We start from the raw sequence: 16,647 nt of genomic DNA on the forward strand, positions 1-16,647 counted from the left end.
AGTCACAGCAAGCCTGGTGCCCCCAACATGTCAGGCAGCAGTCACTTTATTGGTTGCAGTGGTGAACTTGAACACTCAAGACTTCCTCAAGATCAACTACATGAAATGCTGCAATGAGGACTACTGTCTCTATTCTGTAGCTTTCTGGGGGTTTTACTATGAATTATTACTCTAAGAAAAATGACAGGAAAGAACATTTTTTAAAATTTTGTCCAATTTTTGCTTCAACATTTTATCTCACATATTACTACTATATGTTATACACCATTGAACAGAATAATCATGAAAATTAAGATTCCACAATAAAATAGGGAAGAAATAAAAATAAGTAAATGAGAATTATGGTAAGATATTCCTGATATTTGTAGGAAAAAAAAGGTAACTGCAAGTACCCTTGAATTTCTGCCTTTTGCTTTTATTTCTGAGTGTCAGGCTCACTCTCCACCAACTTTCCACAATCTTGCTGAATTGGACAAATTACAGTACATTCTTATGGTTGAATTCTTAAGATCATCAAAGAGCATTTTTACAAGTTGTTTTAATATTATCAAATTATAATTTTAAATCATATGTAAAACACGATGAGATTTTGATTAACATACATTCGAGAAAAGACAGGAAATGCATATAATTTGCTAAGAGTGATTTACTGGTGTAATTACAGATAATTTTTACTTTTGTGTTTTTCTTTTCAAAAGATTCTCCAAAGAATATCTACTAATGAGTAAAGAATCTTAAAATGTTACTTTGAAAAGGGAACAAGAGACAAGTCTATCTATTCCTTAATTAGAGGGAAAATATTCTTCCTCCATTCCAGACCAGATGTTTTACAACAACATTTCTGGCCAATCGTCAAAGTTGGGACTGGAGGTGGTAGATGTTTTACTGTTATTCTCTCGATATTTGATCACATCTGAATATAATCCTTCTTGAAGAAAAATCCCAATGATAATCCACCCTCATCCCAGCATTGACACACAAAAGCCACAGGCCCCCGACAGTCATATGCATCTATGCAACAGTTCAATCAAAAATGGAGGATCCTTACGTTTGGTAGTGTATATATGTCCATGCCTCTTAATCGCTTTGTCACCGTTTACCCTTCCCCCTCCCCATAGCCTCAAGTCCATTCTCTAGTAAGTCTGTGTCTTTATTCCTGTTTCACCCCTAGGTTTTTCATATATACACTACCAAACGTAAGGTAGATAGCTAGTGGGAAGCAGCCGCATAGCACAGGGAGATCAGCTCGGTGCTTTGTGACCGCCTGGAGGGGTGGGATAGGGAGGGTGGAGGGAGGGAGACGCAAGCGGGAAGAGATAAGGGAATATATGTATATATATAACTGATTCATTTTGTTGTGAAGCTGAAACTAACATACCATTGTAAAGCAATTATACTCCAATAAAGATGTTTAAAAAAAAAATGGACAACCTAAAGAGAGCAAGCTCCAGGTCTCCAGAATAATAAAAAAAAAAAAAAAAAAAAATGGAGGATCGTACTTAGCTTAAAAAACTAATGAGGAATGAGTTTGTCCAGATTTCAAAGTCAGACAGATAGAAATCCTAAAATTGGTCAGACTATGATAAATTAGGTAAAAGTGGATGGTAGTAAAAGAGATAGTGATGATAATAACATAGTAGTAATGATAATACCTACTTTTAAACTGTTATGAGAAATAAATTTTAAGAAGAAACTATATAAAGCACTTAGCACAGGTGACAGAAAGTATACAATTAGTTAAATAATAAATTGTTAATCAAATAAAGACAAAACATCAAGTTCAAGTTGTATTTGATGGTTGAGGATGTCATTTGCTTCATTTTATTTAGAAGATTTTCAACACCACTCCATGAAAGGTTTTATTTTATTTTTCTATATATCCTTTATCCTTCCTTTGCTTTTTGTTTGTTTTTAATTTTTTTTATTTTTATTGGAGCATAGTTGCTTTACAATATTGTGTTACTTTATACTGTATGACAAAGTGAATCATCTATATGTATACATATATCCTCTATCTTTTGGATTTCCTTTTCATTTAGGTCACCACAGAGCACTGAGTAGAGTTCCCTGTGCTATACAGTAGGTTCTCATTAGTTATCTATTTTATACATAGATGTTAATCCCAATCTCCCAATTCATCCCACCACCACCCTTTTCCCCCTTGGTATCCATACATTTGCTCTTTACATCCGTGTCTCTATTTCTGCTTTTGAAATAAGACTGTCTATACAAACGTTTTTCAGGTTCAACATATGTGTGTTAATATACAATATTTGTTTTTCTCTTTCTGACTTATTTCACTCTGTATGACAGTCTCTAGATACATCCATGTCTCTACAAATGACCCAATTTGATTCTTTTTATGACTGAGTAACATTCCATTGTATATATGTACCACATCTTCTTTATCCATTCCTCTGTTGATGGAAATTTAGGTTGCTTCCATGTATTGGTTACTGTAAATAGTACTGCACAGAACATTGGCGTGCATTTTTGAATTATGGTTTTCTCAGGGTATATGCCCACTAGTTGGCTTGCTGGGTGATATGGTAGTTCTATTTTTAGTTTTTTAAGGGATCTACATATTGTTCTCCATAGTGGCTTTATCAATTTACATTCCCACCAACAATGCAGGAGGGTTCCCTTTTCTCCACGCCCTCTCCAACATTTATTATATGTAGACTTTTTGATAATGGCCATTCTGACCAATGTGAGGTGATACCTCACTGTAGCTTTGATTTGCATTTCTCTAATAGTTAGCAATGTTGACCATATTCTCATATGCTTTTTGACCATCTGTATGTCTTCTTTAGAGAAATGTCTATTTAGATCTTCCACCCATTTTTTGATTGGGTTTTTTGTTGTTGTTTTGGGTTTTTTTTATATTGAGCTGTATGAGCTGTTTGTATATTTTGGAGTTTAATCCTTTTTCTGTTTCTTTCTTTGCAAATATTTTCTCTCATCCTGAGGGTTGTCTTTTCATCTTGTTTATGGTTTCCTTTGCTGTGCAAAAGCTTTTACATTTCATTCAGTCCCATTTGTTTATTTTTGGTTTTACTCTCATTACTCTAGGAGGTGGGTCAAAAAAGATCTTGCTGCAATTTATGTCAAAGAGTGTTCTGTCTATGCTTTCCTCTAAGAGTTTTATAGTGTCTGGCCTCACATTTAGGTCTTTAATCCATTTTGAGTTTATTTTTGTTTATGTTGTTAGAGAGTGTTCTGAGAAACAAAAGTGGAGTTGAAGGAATGAGTCTCCCTGACTTCAGACTATACTACAAAGCTACAGTAATCAAGACAGTATGTTATTGGCACAAAAACTGAAACGTTGATCAATGGAACAGGATAGAAAGCCCCGAGACAAACCCAGGAACCTATGGTCACCTAATCTATGACAAAGGAGGCCAGAATACACAATGGAGCAAAGACAGCCTCTTCAATAAGTGGTGCTGGGAAATCTGGACAGCTACATGTAAAATAATGAAATTAGAACAGTCCCTAACACCATGCTTCATTTTTAAAAAGAATTTTTATACCAATTCTATTTTAAGTCACTTCCAAAAGTTTTAAGGAGAAAGCTAATAAGAACACCCAACTTGAATTAGGTATAAAGAAATAATAAAATGGACTATCATAGACAGTTATTTTTATGTGGTGAAATGAGAGTTAATCTAAGCAGAAATTTAGAACATAGTATAGAAACAGGACAATATAATTGTTCCTAGGTATTTGGACTCAAGCCTTCCTCTGAATATTGTTAAATACCAAAAAAATCCCAATCCAATAAAATCTAACATGTTAATTTTGTTGGTGGAAAAAATAACATTTATAAATATTTATTATTCTGTATTAAAAATATGATATAATCTCTGGTTCCTTTTACTAACACTATGGTTAGCTGTTTAAGACAATAGGAAAATCTCTGGTTTAAATATCACATTCCTCCTTGTGGCAGTTTACCCAAATGTCAGGCTAAGTCCTTATAAGAAAATGAATAGCCATCAGCACTAACTTTTCAGTTGCAAATAGGGTTTATAAATCCTAGCTTTGTATTCCCTAAATGTGACATCAGAATATTTAAAGGAGTGATTTCAAGGGCTGACAAAAATATGAACTGATCCCATGTGGTGTGTGCTAGTGAGAGTAAGAAGAACATGAGGTAAAAAATGAAATGAATCATACACTTCTCATAGCAGTCTTTCCAAGACAGTGAAAGTACATGGGCTGTTAGGTCACTTCACAAAAAGTCATCAAGAAAAATAAAGAAACTTAGGTTAAAATGTGGGAAATTCTGAGGAGAAAAACTGTTTGGACTTTAGCATGGGAGAGCAGGTGACTGCTTCCTGGACAGACAGGGCTGACAGAGCTGACAGCACAATAAGAGGATTACTTACAGAAAAGATAAGTGAAATATAAAAATTCTTATAGGGGGTGATCGGGAAGATGGTGAAAGAGTAAGGAACGGAGATCACCTTCCAACCCACAGATGCACCAGAAATACATCTACACGTGGAACAACTCCTACAGAACACCTACTGAACGCTGGCAGAAGACCTCAGACCTCCCAAAAGGCAAGAAAGTTCCCACGTACCTGCGCAGGGCAAAAGAATAAACAGAGACAAAAGAATAGGGATGGGACGTGCACCAGTGGGAGGGATCTGTGAAGAAGGAAAGGTTTCCACACACTAGGAACCCCATTCGCGGGCGGAGACTGCGGGAGGTGGAGGGGGAAAGCTTTGGAGTCGCGGACGAGAGCACAGCAACAGGGGTGCAGAGGGCAAAGCGGAGAGATTCCCGCACAGAGGATTGGTGCCAACCAGCACTCACCAACCCGAGAGGCTTGTCTGCTCACCCGCCGGGACGGGCGGGGCTGGGAGCTGAGGCTCGGGCTTTGGTTGGAGTGCAGGGAGAGGACTGGGGTTGGCGGCATGAACACAGCCTGCACGGGGTTAGTGCGCCATGGCTAGCCAGGAGGGAGTCCGGGGAAAAGTCTGGACCTGCCAAAGAGGCAAGAGACTTTTTCTTCCCTCTGTGTTTCCTGGTGCGCGAGGAGAGGGGATTAAAAGCGCTGCTTAAAGGAGCTCCAGAGATGGGCGCGAGCCGCGGTTAAAAGCGTGGACCACAAAGACGGGCATGAGACGCTAAGGCTGCTGCTGCCGCCACCAAGAAGCCTGTGTGCAAGCACAGGTCACTATCCACAACCCCCTTCCAGGGAGCCTGTGCAGCCCCCCACTGCCAGGGTCCCGGAATCAGGGACAACTTCCCCGGGAGAACGGACGGCATGCCTCAGGCTGGTGCAACGTCCCACCGGCCTCTGATGCCGCAGGCTTGCCCCTCATCTGTAACCTTCCCTCCCACGGCCTCAGTGAGCCAGAGTCCCCGAAGCAGCTTCTCCTTTAACCCCGTCCTGTCTGAGCGAAGAACAGACACCCTCCAGCGACCTACACGCAGAGGCAGGGCCAAATCCAAAGCTGAGCCCCTGGAGCTCTGCCAACAAAGAAGAGAAAGGGAAATCGCTCCCAGCAGCCTCAGAAAAAGCACATTAAAGCTCCATAATCATCTTAATATACCCTGCATCTGTGTAATACCTGAATAGACAATGAATCATCCCAAATTGAGGAGGTGGACTTTGAGAGCAAGATTTATTATTTTTTCCCCTTTTCCTCTTTTTGTGAAGTGTGTATGTGTATGCTTCTGTGTGAGATTTTGTCTGTATAGCTTTGCCTCCACCATTTGTCCTAGCGTTCTCTCCGTCCGTTTTTGTTTTTTCTCTCTTTAAAATTTTTTTTTCTTAATAATTATTTTTTATTTTAATTATTTTATTTTATTTTATCTTACTTTATATAATTTTATTTTATCTTCCTTCTTTCTTTCCTTCCTTGCCTCCTTCTTCCTTCCTTCCTTCCTCCATTCCTCCCTCCCTCCTCCCTCCCTCGCCCCCTCCTTCCTTCCGTTCTATCTATCTTTCTTTCTTTCTTTCCATATTTTCTCCCTTTTATTCTGAGCGTGTGGATGAAGGCTTTTGGTGCTGCAGCCAGGAGTCACTGCTGTGCCTCTGACGTGGGAGAGCCAACTTCAGGACACTTCTCCACAAGAGACCTCCCAGCTCCACATAATATCAAATAGTGAAAATCTCCCAGAGATCTCCATCTCAACACCAGCAACCAGCTTCACTCAACGACCAGCAAGATACAGTGCTGGACACCCTATGCCAAAAAACTAACAAGATAGGAACACAACACCACCCATTAGCAGAGAGGCTGCCTAAAATCATAATAAGACCACAGACACCACAAAACACACCCCCAGACGTGGACCTGCACAACACAAAGACAAGATCCAGCCTCATCCACCAGAACACAGGCACTAGTCCCCTCCACCAGGAAGCCTACACAACCCAGTGAGCCAAAGTTAGCCACTGGGGATGGACACCAAAAATAACGGGAATTACGAACCTGCAGCCTGCAAAAAGGAAACCCCAAACACAGTAAGATAAGCAAAATGAGAAAACACACAGCAGACGAAGCAGCAAGATAAAAACCCATCAGACCTAACAAATGAAGGGAAATAGGAAGTCTACCTGAAAAAGAATTCAGAATAATGAGAGTAAAGATGATCCAAAATCTTGGAAATAGAATAGACAAAATGCAAAAAACATTTAACAAGGACCCAGAAGAACTAAAGAGGAAACAAGCGATGATGAACAACACAATAAATGAAATGAAAAATACTCTAGATGGGATCAATAGAAGAATAACTGAGGCAGAAGAACAGATAAGTGACCTGGAATATAAAATAGTGGAAATAACTACTGCAGAGCAGAATAAAGAAAAAAGAATGAAAAGAAATGAGGACAGTCTCAGAGCCTTCTGGAACAACAATAATGCACCAACATTCGAATTACAGGGGTCCCAGAAGAAGAAGATAAAAAGAAAGGGACTGAGAAAATATTTGAAGAGATTATAGTTGAAAACTTCCCTAATATGGGAAAGAAAATAGTTAATCAAGTCCAGGAAGCACAGAGAGTCCCATACAGGATAAATCCAAGGAGAAATACGCCAAAACACATATTAATCAAATTGTCAAAAATTAAATACAAAGAAAACATATTAAAAGCAGTAAGGGAAAAACAACAAATAACACACAAGGGAATCCCCATAAAGTTAAGAGCTGATCTTTCAGCAGAAACTATTCAAGCCAGAAGGGAGTGACAGGACATATTGAAAGTGATGAAGGAGAAAAACCTACAACCAAGATTACTCTACTCAGCAAGCATCTCATTCAGATTTGATGGAGAAATTAAAACCTTTAAAGACAAGCAAAAGCTGAGAGAGTTCAACACCACCAAATGAGCTTTACAACAAATGCTAATGGAACTTCTCTAGGAAGAAACACAAGAGAAGGAAAAGACTTAAAATAACAAACCCAGAACAATTTAGAAAATGGGAATAGGAACATACATATCGATAATAACCTTAACTGTAAGTGGACTAAATTCTCCCACCAAAAGACACAGACTGGTTGAATGGACACAAAAACAAGACCCATATATATGCTGTCTACAAGAGACCCACTTCAGATCTAGAGACACATACAGACTGAAAGTAAGGGAATGGAAAAAAATATTTCATGCAAATGTAAACCAAAAGAAAGCTGGAGTAGCAATTCTCATATCAGACAAAAGAGACTTTAAAATAAAGACTATTAGAAGAGACAAAGAAGGACACTACATAATGATCAAGGGATCAATCCAAGAAGAATATATAACAATTGTAAAGATTTATGCACCCAACATAGAAGCACCTCAAAACATATGGCAAATACTAACAGCCAGAAAGGGGGAAATCGACAGTAACACATTCATAGTAGGGGACTTTAACATCCCACATTCACCAATGGAGCGATCATCCAAAATGAAAATAAATAAGGAAACACAGGCTTTAAATGATACATTAAACAAGATGGACTTAATTGATATTTGTAGGACATTCCATCCAAAAACAACAGAAAGCAAATTTTTCTAAAGTGCTCATGGAACATTCTCCAGGATACATCATATCTTGGGTCACAAATCAAGCCTTGGTAAATTTAAGAAAATTGAAATTGTATCAAGTATCTTTTCCAACCACAAGGCTATGGGACTAGATATCAATTACAGGAAACGATCTGTAAAAAATACAAACACATGGAGGCTAAACAATACACTACTTAATAACGAAGTGATCACTGAAGAAATCAAAGAGGAAATAAAAAAAAATACCTAGAAACAAATGACAATGGAGACAGGGTGATCAAAAAACTATGGGATGCAGCAAAAGCAATTCTAAGAGGGAAGTTTATAGCAATACAATCTTACCTTAAGAAACAGGAAACATCTCAAATAAACAACCTAACCTTGTACCTAAAGCATTAAGAGAAAGAAGAACAAAAAATCCCCCATAGTTAGCAGAAAGAAAGAAATCATAAAAATCAGATCAGAAATAAATGAAAAAGAAATGAAGGACACGATACCAAAGATCAAAAAAACTAAAAGCTCATTCTTTGACAAGATAAACAAAATTGGTAAACCATTAGCCAGACTCATCAAGGAAAAAAGGGAGAACACTCAAATCTATAGAATTAGAAATGAAAAAGGAGAAGAAACAACTGACACTGCAGAAATACAAAAGATCATGAGAGATGACTACAAGCAACTCTATCCCAATAAAATGGACAACCTGGAAGAAATAGACAAATTCTTAGAAATGGACAGCCTGCCAAGACTGAATCAGGAAGAAATAGAAAATATGAACAGACCAATCACAAGCACTGAAAATGAAACTGTGATTAAAAATCTTCCAACAAACAAAAGCCCAGGATGAGATAGCTTCAGAGGCGAATTCTATCAAATATTTAGAGAAGAGCTAACATCTATACTTCTCAAACTCTTCCAAAATATAGCAGAGGGAAGAACACTCCCTAATGCATTCTACGAGGCCACCATCACCCTGATACCAAAACCAGATAAGGATGTCACAAAGAAAGAAAACTACAGGCCAAAAGCACTGATAAGCATAGATGCAAAACTCCTCAACAAAATACTAGCAAACAGAATCCAACAGCACATTCAAAGGATCATACACCATGATCAAGTGGGGTTTATTCCAGGAATGCAAGGATTCTTCAATATGCGCAAATCAATAAACGTGATACACCATATTAAATTGAAGGAGAAAAACCATATGATCATCACAACAGATGCAGGGAAAGCTTCGACAAAATTCAACACTGATTTATGTTAAAAACCTGACAGAAAGTAGGCATAGAGGGAACTTCCTCAACATAATAAAGGCCATATATGACAAACTCACAGCCAAAATTCCCCTCAATGGTTAAAAACTAAAAGCCTTTCCACTGACATCAGGAACAAGACAAGGTGGCTCACTCTCACCACTCTTTTTCAACATAGTTTTGGAAGTTTTAGCCACAGTATTCAGAGAAGAAAAAGAAATAAAAGGAATCCAAATCGGAAAAGAAGAAATAAAACTGTCAGTATTTGCAGATGACATGATACTATACACAGAGAATCCTAAAGATGCTACCAGAACACTACTAGAGCTAATCAGTGAATTTGGTAAAGCAGCAGGATACAAAATTAATGCACAGAAATTTCTGGCATTCCTATACACTAATGATGAAAAATCTGAAAGTGAAATCAAGAAAACACTCCCATTTACCACTGCAACAAAAAAAATAAAATATCTAGGAATAAACCTACCTAAGGAGACAAAAGACCTGTATGCAGAAAATTGTAAGACACTGATGAAAGAAATTAAAGATGATACAAATAGATGAAGAGATATACCATGTTCTTGGATTGGAAGAATCAACATTGTGAAACTGACTCTACTACCCAAAGCAATCTACAGATTCAAAGCAATCCCTATCAAACTACCCCTGACATTTTTCACAGAACTAGAACAAAAAATTTCACAATTTGTATGGACACAAAAGACCCCGAAGAGCCAAAGCAATCTTGAGAACAATAAATGGAGCTGAAAGAATCAGGCTCCCTGACTTTAGACTACACTACAAAGCTACAGTAATCAAGACAGTATGGTACTGGCACAAAACCAGACATATAGATCTATGGAACAGGATAGAAAGCCCAGAGGTAAACCCACGCACATATGGTCACCTTATCTTTGATAAAGGAGGCAGGAATATACAGTGCAGAAAGGACAGCCTCTTCAGTAAGTGGTGCTAGGAAAACTGGACAGGTACATGTAAAAGTATGAGATTAGATCACTCCCCAACACCATACAGAAAAATAAACTCAAAATGAATTAAAGACCTAAATGTAAGGCCAGAAACTATCAAACTCTTAGAGGAAAGCATAGGCAGAACACTCTATGACATAAATCACAGCAAGATCCTTTCTGACCCACCTCCTAGAGTAATGGAAATAAAAACAAAATTAAACAAATGGGACCTAATGAAACTTCAAAGCTTTTGCACAGCAAAGGAAACCATAAACAAGACCAAAAGACAACCCTCAGACTGGGAGAAAATATTTGCAAATGAAGCAACCGACAAAGGATTAATCTCCAAAATTTACAAGCAGCTCATGCAGCTCAATAACAAGAAAACAAACAACCCAATCCAAAAATGGGCAGAAGACCTAAACAGACATTTCTCCAAAGAAGATATACAGACTGCCAACAAACACATGAAAGAATGCTCAACATCATTAATCATTAGAGAAATGCAAATCAAAACTACAATGGGATATCATCTCACACCAGTCAGGATGGCCATCATCAAAAAATCTAGAAACAATAAATGCTGGAGAGGGTGTAGAGAAAAGGGAACACTCTTGCAAAAAACTACAAATAGAACTACCATATGACCCAGCAATCCCACTACTGGGCATATACCCTGAGAAAACCGAAATTCAAAAAGAGTCATGTACCAAAATGTTCATTGCAGCTCTATTTACAATAGCCCGGAGATGGAAACAACCTAAGTGTCCATCATCAGATGAATGGATAAAGAAGATGTGGCACATATATACAATGGAATATTACTCAGCCATAAAAAGAAACGAAATTGAGCTATTTGTAATGAGGTGGATAGACCTAGAGTCTGTCATACAGAGCGAAGTAAGTCAGAAAGAAAAAGACAAATACCGTATGCTAACACATATATATGGAATTTAAGAAAAAAAATGTCATGAAGAACCTAGGGGTAAAGCAGGAATAAAGATGCGGACCTCCTAGAGAACGGACTTGAGGTTATGGGGAGGGGGAAGGGTGAGCTGTGACAGGGCGAGAGAGAGTCATGGGCATATACACATTAACAAACGTAGTAAGGTAGATAGCTAGTGGGAAGCAGCCGCATGGCACCGGGATATTGGCTCGGTGCTTTGTGACAGCCTGGAGGGGTGGGATAGGGAGGGTGGGAGGGAGGGAGATGCAAGAGGGAAGACATATGGGAACATATGTTTATGTATGACTGATTCACTTTGTTATAAAGCAGAAACTAACACACCATTGTAAAGCAATTGTACCCCAATAAAGATGTTAAAAAAAAAAAACTGAGTCAAGAACTTACAGAGCTAAATATAATTTTACCATATGATCTCGTTATAGCTCTCCTAGAAATTTACCTCACGGCTTTCAAAATATGCCCACACAAAAATCTGCAAAGTAATGTTTATAGCAGCTGTATTTGTAATTTCCAAGAACTGACAGCAACCTAGATGCCTTTCAATAGATGAATCAGTTAATAAATTGTGGTGGACCCACGCAATGGAATACTATTCTGTGATAAAAAGGAATTAACTATCAAGGCACACAAAGATTTAGTTGAATATTAAATGAAAATTGCTAAGTAAAAGAAGTCATTCTGAAAGGGTACATACTGTATGATTCTATTTATCTGACTTCTGGAAAAAGCAGAACTACACATCCAAGAAACTCAACAAATCCATGTAAGTTAAATCCAAAGAAACCCACATCATAATCAAACAGTAAAAAGAGAATCTTGAAATCAAGAAGAAATGAGTAGACTCTAATGTACAAGGGATCCTCAATAAAACTGTCAGCCAATTTCTCCTCAGAACTTTGGAGACCAAGAGGCAGTGAGATATGATATATTTAAAGTGCTGAAAGAAAAACTCTGTCAACCTAGAATTCTATATCTGACAAAACTGTCCTTTAAAAACAGGGAGAGTATATGCCCAGTAGTGGGATTGCTGGGTCATATGGTAGTTCTATTTGTAGTTTTTTTAAGGAATCTCCATACTGTTTTCCATAGTGGCTGTATCAACTTACCTTCCCACCAACAGTGCAAGAGGGTTCCCTTTTCTCCACACCCTCTCCAGCACTTATTGTTTGTAGATTTTTTGATGACAGCCATTCTGACCGGTGTGAGATGATATCTCATTGTAGTTTTCATTTGCATTTATCTAATGATTAATGATGTTGAGCATTCTTTCATGTGTTTGTTGGCAATCCGTATATCTTCTTTGGAGAAATTTCTATTTAGGTCTTCTGCCCATTTTTGGATTGGATTGTTTGTTATTGAGCTGAATGAGCTGCTTGTAAATTTTGGAGATTAATCCTTTGTCGGTTGCTTCATTTGCAAATATTTTCTCCCATTCTGAGTGTTGTCTTTTGTTCTTGTTTATGGTTCCCTTTGCTGTGCAAAAGCTTTAAAGTTTCATTAGGTTCCATTTGTTTATTTTTGTTTTTATTTTCATTTCTGTAGGAGGTGGTTCAAAAAGGATCTTGCTGTGATTTATGTCATAGAGCGTTCTGCCTATGTTTTCCTCTAAGAGTTTGATAGTGACTGGCCTTACATTTAGGTTTTTAATCTATTTTGAGTTTATTTTTGTGTATGGTGTTAGAGAGTGTTCTAATTTCATAATTCAAAAAGAGTCATCTACCAAAATGTTCATTCCAGATCTATTATATAAAAAAATTCACCAAAATAGCTCGATACAAAATCCAGCTATTTGTAGGATACAAAATCAGTTGTATTTCCATGTTCTAATAATAAACATCTAAAAAGAAAATTAAGATAAGAGTTCTATTTACAAGAGCATCAAAAAGAATAAAATACTTAGGAATAAATTTAATCTAAGATGTGAAATACACATACAGTAAAAACTAAAAAATACTGATAAAAAATTAAAGATGTAAATAATTGGAAAGACATCCCAAATTCATAGATTAAAATACAATACTGTTAAAATAATAGTAATATCCAAAAGCTCTACATTTTCAATGCAATCCTTATTAAAATCCCAAATGTGTATCTTGCAGAAGCAGAAAATCTCATTCTCAAATTCATATGGAACTTAATTGAATCCCAAATTGCTAAATAATTCTTGAAAAAGAAGAGCACATAGGGAGGTCTCATGCTTCCTGACTCAAAACTTTGTACAAATCTACAGTAATCAAAACCCTATAGTGTTTGTTGGTGAGAATGTAAATTGATACAGCCACTATGGAGAACACTATGGAGGTTCCTTTAAAAAATGAAAATAGAACTACCATACGAACTAGCAATCCCACTACTGGGCATATACCCTGAGAAAACCATAATTCAAAAAAGTCATGTACCACAATGTTCATTGCAGCTCTATTTACAATAGGCAGGGCATGGAAGCAACCTAAGTGTCCATCGACAGATGAATGGATAAAGAAGATGTGGCACATATATACAATGGAATATTACTCAACCATAAAAAGAAACGAAATTGAGTTATTTGTAGTGAGGTGGATGGACATAGAGTCTGTCATACGGAGCGAAGTGAGTCAGAAAGAGAAAAACAAATACTGTATGCTAACACATATATAAGGAATCTAAAAAAAAAAAAAAGGTCATGAAGAACCTAGGGGCAAGACGGGAATAAAGAGGCAGACCTACTAGGGAATGGACTTGAGTACAAGGGGAGGGGGAAGGGTAAGCTGTGACAAAGTGAGAGAGTGACATGGACATATATACACTACGAAACATAAAATAGATAGCTAGTGGGAAGAAGCTGCATAGCACAGGGAGATCAGCTAGGTGGTTTGTGACCACCTAGAGGGGTGGGATATGGAGGGTGGGAGGGAGGGAGACACCAGAGGGAAGAGATATGGGGATATATGTATATGCATAACTGATTCACTTTGTTATAAAGCAGAAACTAACACACCATTGTAAAGCAATTATACTCCAATAAAGATGTTAAAAAAAAAAAAAGACATACATGGCTGAACAAGGTGACACTGTAAATTTACCTTGGTATTATTTTAATACACTCCAAAACACCAAAAGTTTGGTCATATTTTCTACTCATTAATAAAATAGCATTCCAATTTAATAATGAAACAGGTTATTGTGAAATAAACAATAAAACCATCATAGATTAGGAAAAGAAAAACCTATGGTGCTGACATAAAGGCAGCCATATACATCAATGAAATAAACTAGAGAATCTGGAAGTAAATCTTTCCATATATAGTCACTTGACTTTTGACAAGGATGCCAAGACCATTCAGTGGGGAAAGGGACAGTGTTTTCCACAAATGGTTTTGGGAAATCTTGATATCCCCAAGCAAAAGAATTAATTTGGACCCACACCTTACACCATATGCAAAAATTAACTCAAGATGCATTAAATACTTAAATGTGAGAGACAAAACTGCAAATTCCTTAGTAATGAATATCTACAGAACGTTACATCAAAACATACACACTCTTTTCACATGCACATTGAATGTTCTCCAGGATGGATCACATGCCAGGCCACAAAACAACTCTCAACAAACTTAAGACGATATAAATTATATCAAGCATCTTTGCCAACTACAACAATATGAAACTAGAAATCAATTACAGAAGGAAAAATGGAAGAAACTAAAACACATGGAAACTAAACAACATGCAACTAAAAACCAATAGGGCAACAAACATATCAAAGAGAAAATCAGAAAATTCCTTGAGACAAATGAAAACAAAAACACAACATTCCAAAATCTGTAGGATGCAGCAAAATCAGTTCTAAGGGGGAAGTTTATAGCAATACAGGTCTACTTCAAGAAACAAGAAGAATCTCAAATGAACAAACTAACCCACTATCTAAAAGAATTTTTAAAAAGAACAAACAAAGCTGAAAGGCAGAAGGAAGGAAATAATAAAGATCAGAGGGTAATAAATAAAATAGAGGTCAAAAAATAGAAAATATTGGGCTTCCCTGGTGGCGCAGTGGTTGAGAGTCTGCCTGCCGATGCAGGGGACACAGGTTTGTGCCCCGGTCCGGGAAGATCCCACGTGCCTCGGAGCGACTGGGCCCGTGAGCCATGGCCGCTGAGCCTGCGCGTCCGGAGCCTGTGCTCCACAGCAGGAGAGGCTACAACAGTGAGAGGCCCACATACTGCAAAAAAAAAAAAAAAAGAAAGAAAATATTGATGAAACCAAGAGGTTGTTTTTTGAAAAAATAAAAATTGTTAAGCTTCTAGTCAGGCTTATTAAGAAAAAACAAGAGAGAGAGGATCCAAATTAATAAAATAAGAAATAAAAGACTTGATATCCTAGAAATACAAACAATCATAAGAGAATACTGTGAACAGTTATATGCCGACAAATTGGACAATTAGAAGAAATGGATAAATTCCTAGAAACATACAACCTTCCAAGACTGAATCAGGAAGACATAATTTGAACAGACTAATTACTAGTATTGAAATTCAATCAGTAATCCAAAAACTCCCAGCAAACAAAACAGAATAGTACAGCTTCACAGAGGAATTCTACCAAAAATATAAAGAAGAGTTAATACCTATTCTTCTCAAGCTACTCCAAAAATTGAAGAGGAAGGAACATTCCCAAACTCATTCTATGAGGCCACAATATGCCTGATTCCAAAACCAAACAAAGACATTATGAAAAAAAGAAAATTACAGGTCAATATCACTAATGAACATAGATGCAAAATTCCTCAACAAAATATTAACAAAAGGAATTCAGCAATATGTAAAAAGGATCATACTTCCTGATCAAGTGGGATTTATTTCAGGGATGCAAGGATAGTTCAATACTCACAAATCAATCAATGTGATACCCTACATTAACAAACGGAGAGATAAACTCACATGATCATCTCAACAGATGCAGAAAAAGCATTTGACAAAATTCAACACCAATTCATGATAAAGACTCTCAACAAACTAGATATAGAGTGAACATATCTCAACATAATAAGGTCCATTTATGACAAAACTACAGCTAACATCATACTCAGTGGTGAAAAATTAAAAGCTTTTCCTCTAAAATTAGGAAAAAGACAAGATTGCCCACTCTCACCATTTCTATTTAACATAGAATTTGAAGTTTTAGCCATAGCAATCAGACCAAAAAAAAAGAAAAGAAATAAAAGGCATCCAAATTGGAAGGGAAGAAGTAAAACTGTCACTACTTGCAGACAGCATGATAGTATATATATAAATATATATATATATGTGTATATATATATATATATATATATATATATAAAATCATATATATATATATATATATATGACTCAAAAGTCTCCACCAAAAACTATTGGAACTAATAAATGAATTCAGTATAGTTACAGGATTCAAGATTAATATACAGAAATCTGTTGCTTTTCTATA

Source organism: Delphinus delphis, chromosome 1 (genome assembly GCF_949987515.2).
Source record: "Delphinus delphis chromosome 1, mDelDel1.2, whole genome shotgun sequence".
NCBI lineage: Eukaryota > Metazoa > Chordata > Mammalia > Artiodactyla > Delphinidae > Delphinus > Delphinus delphis.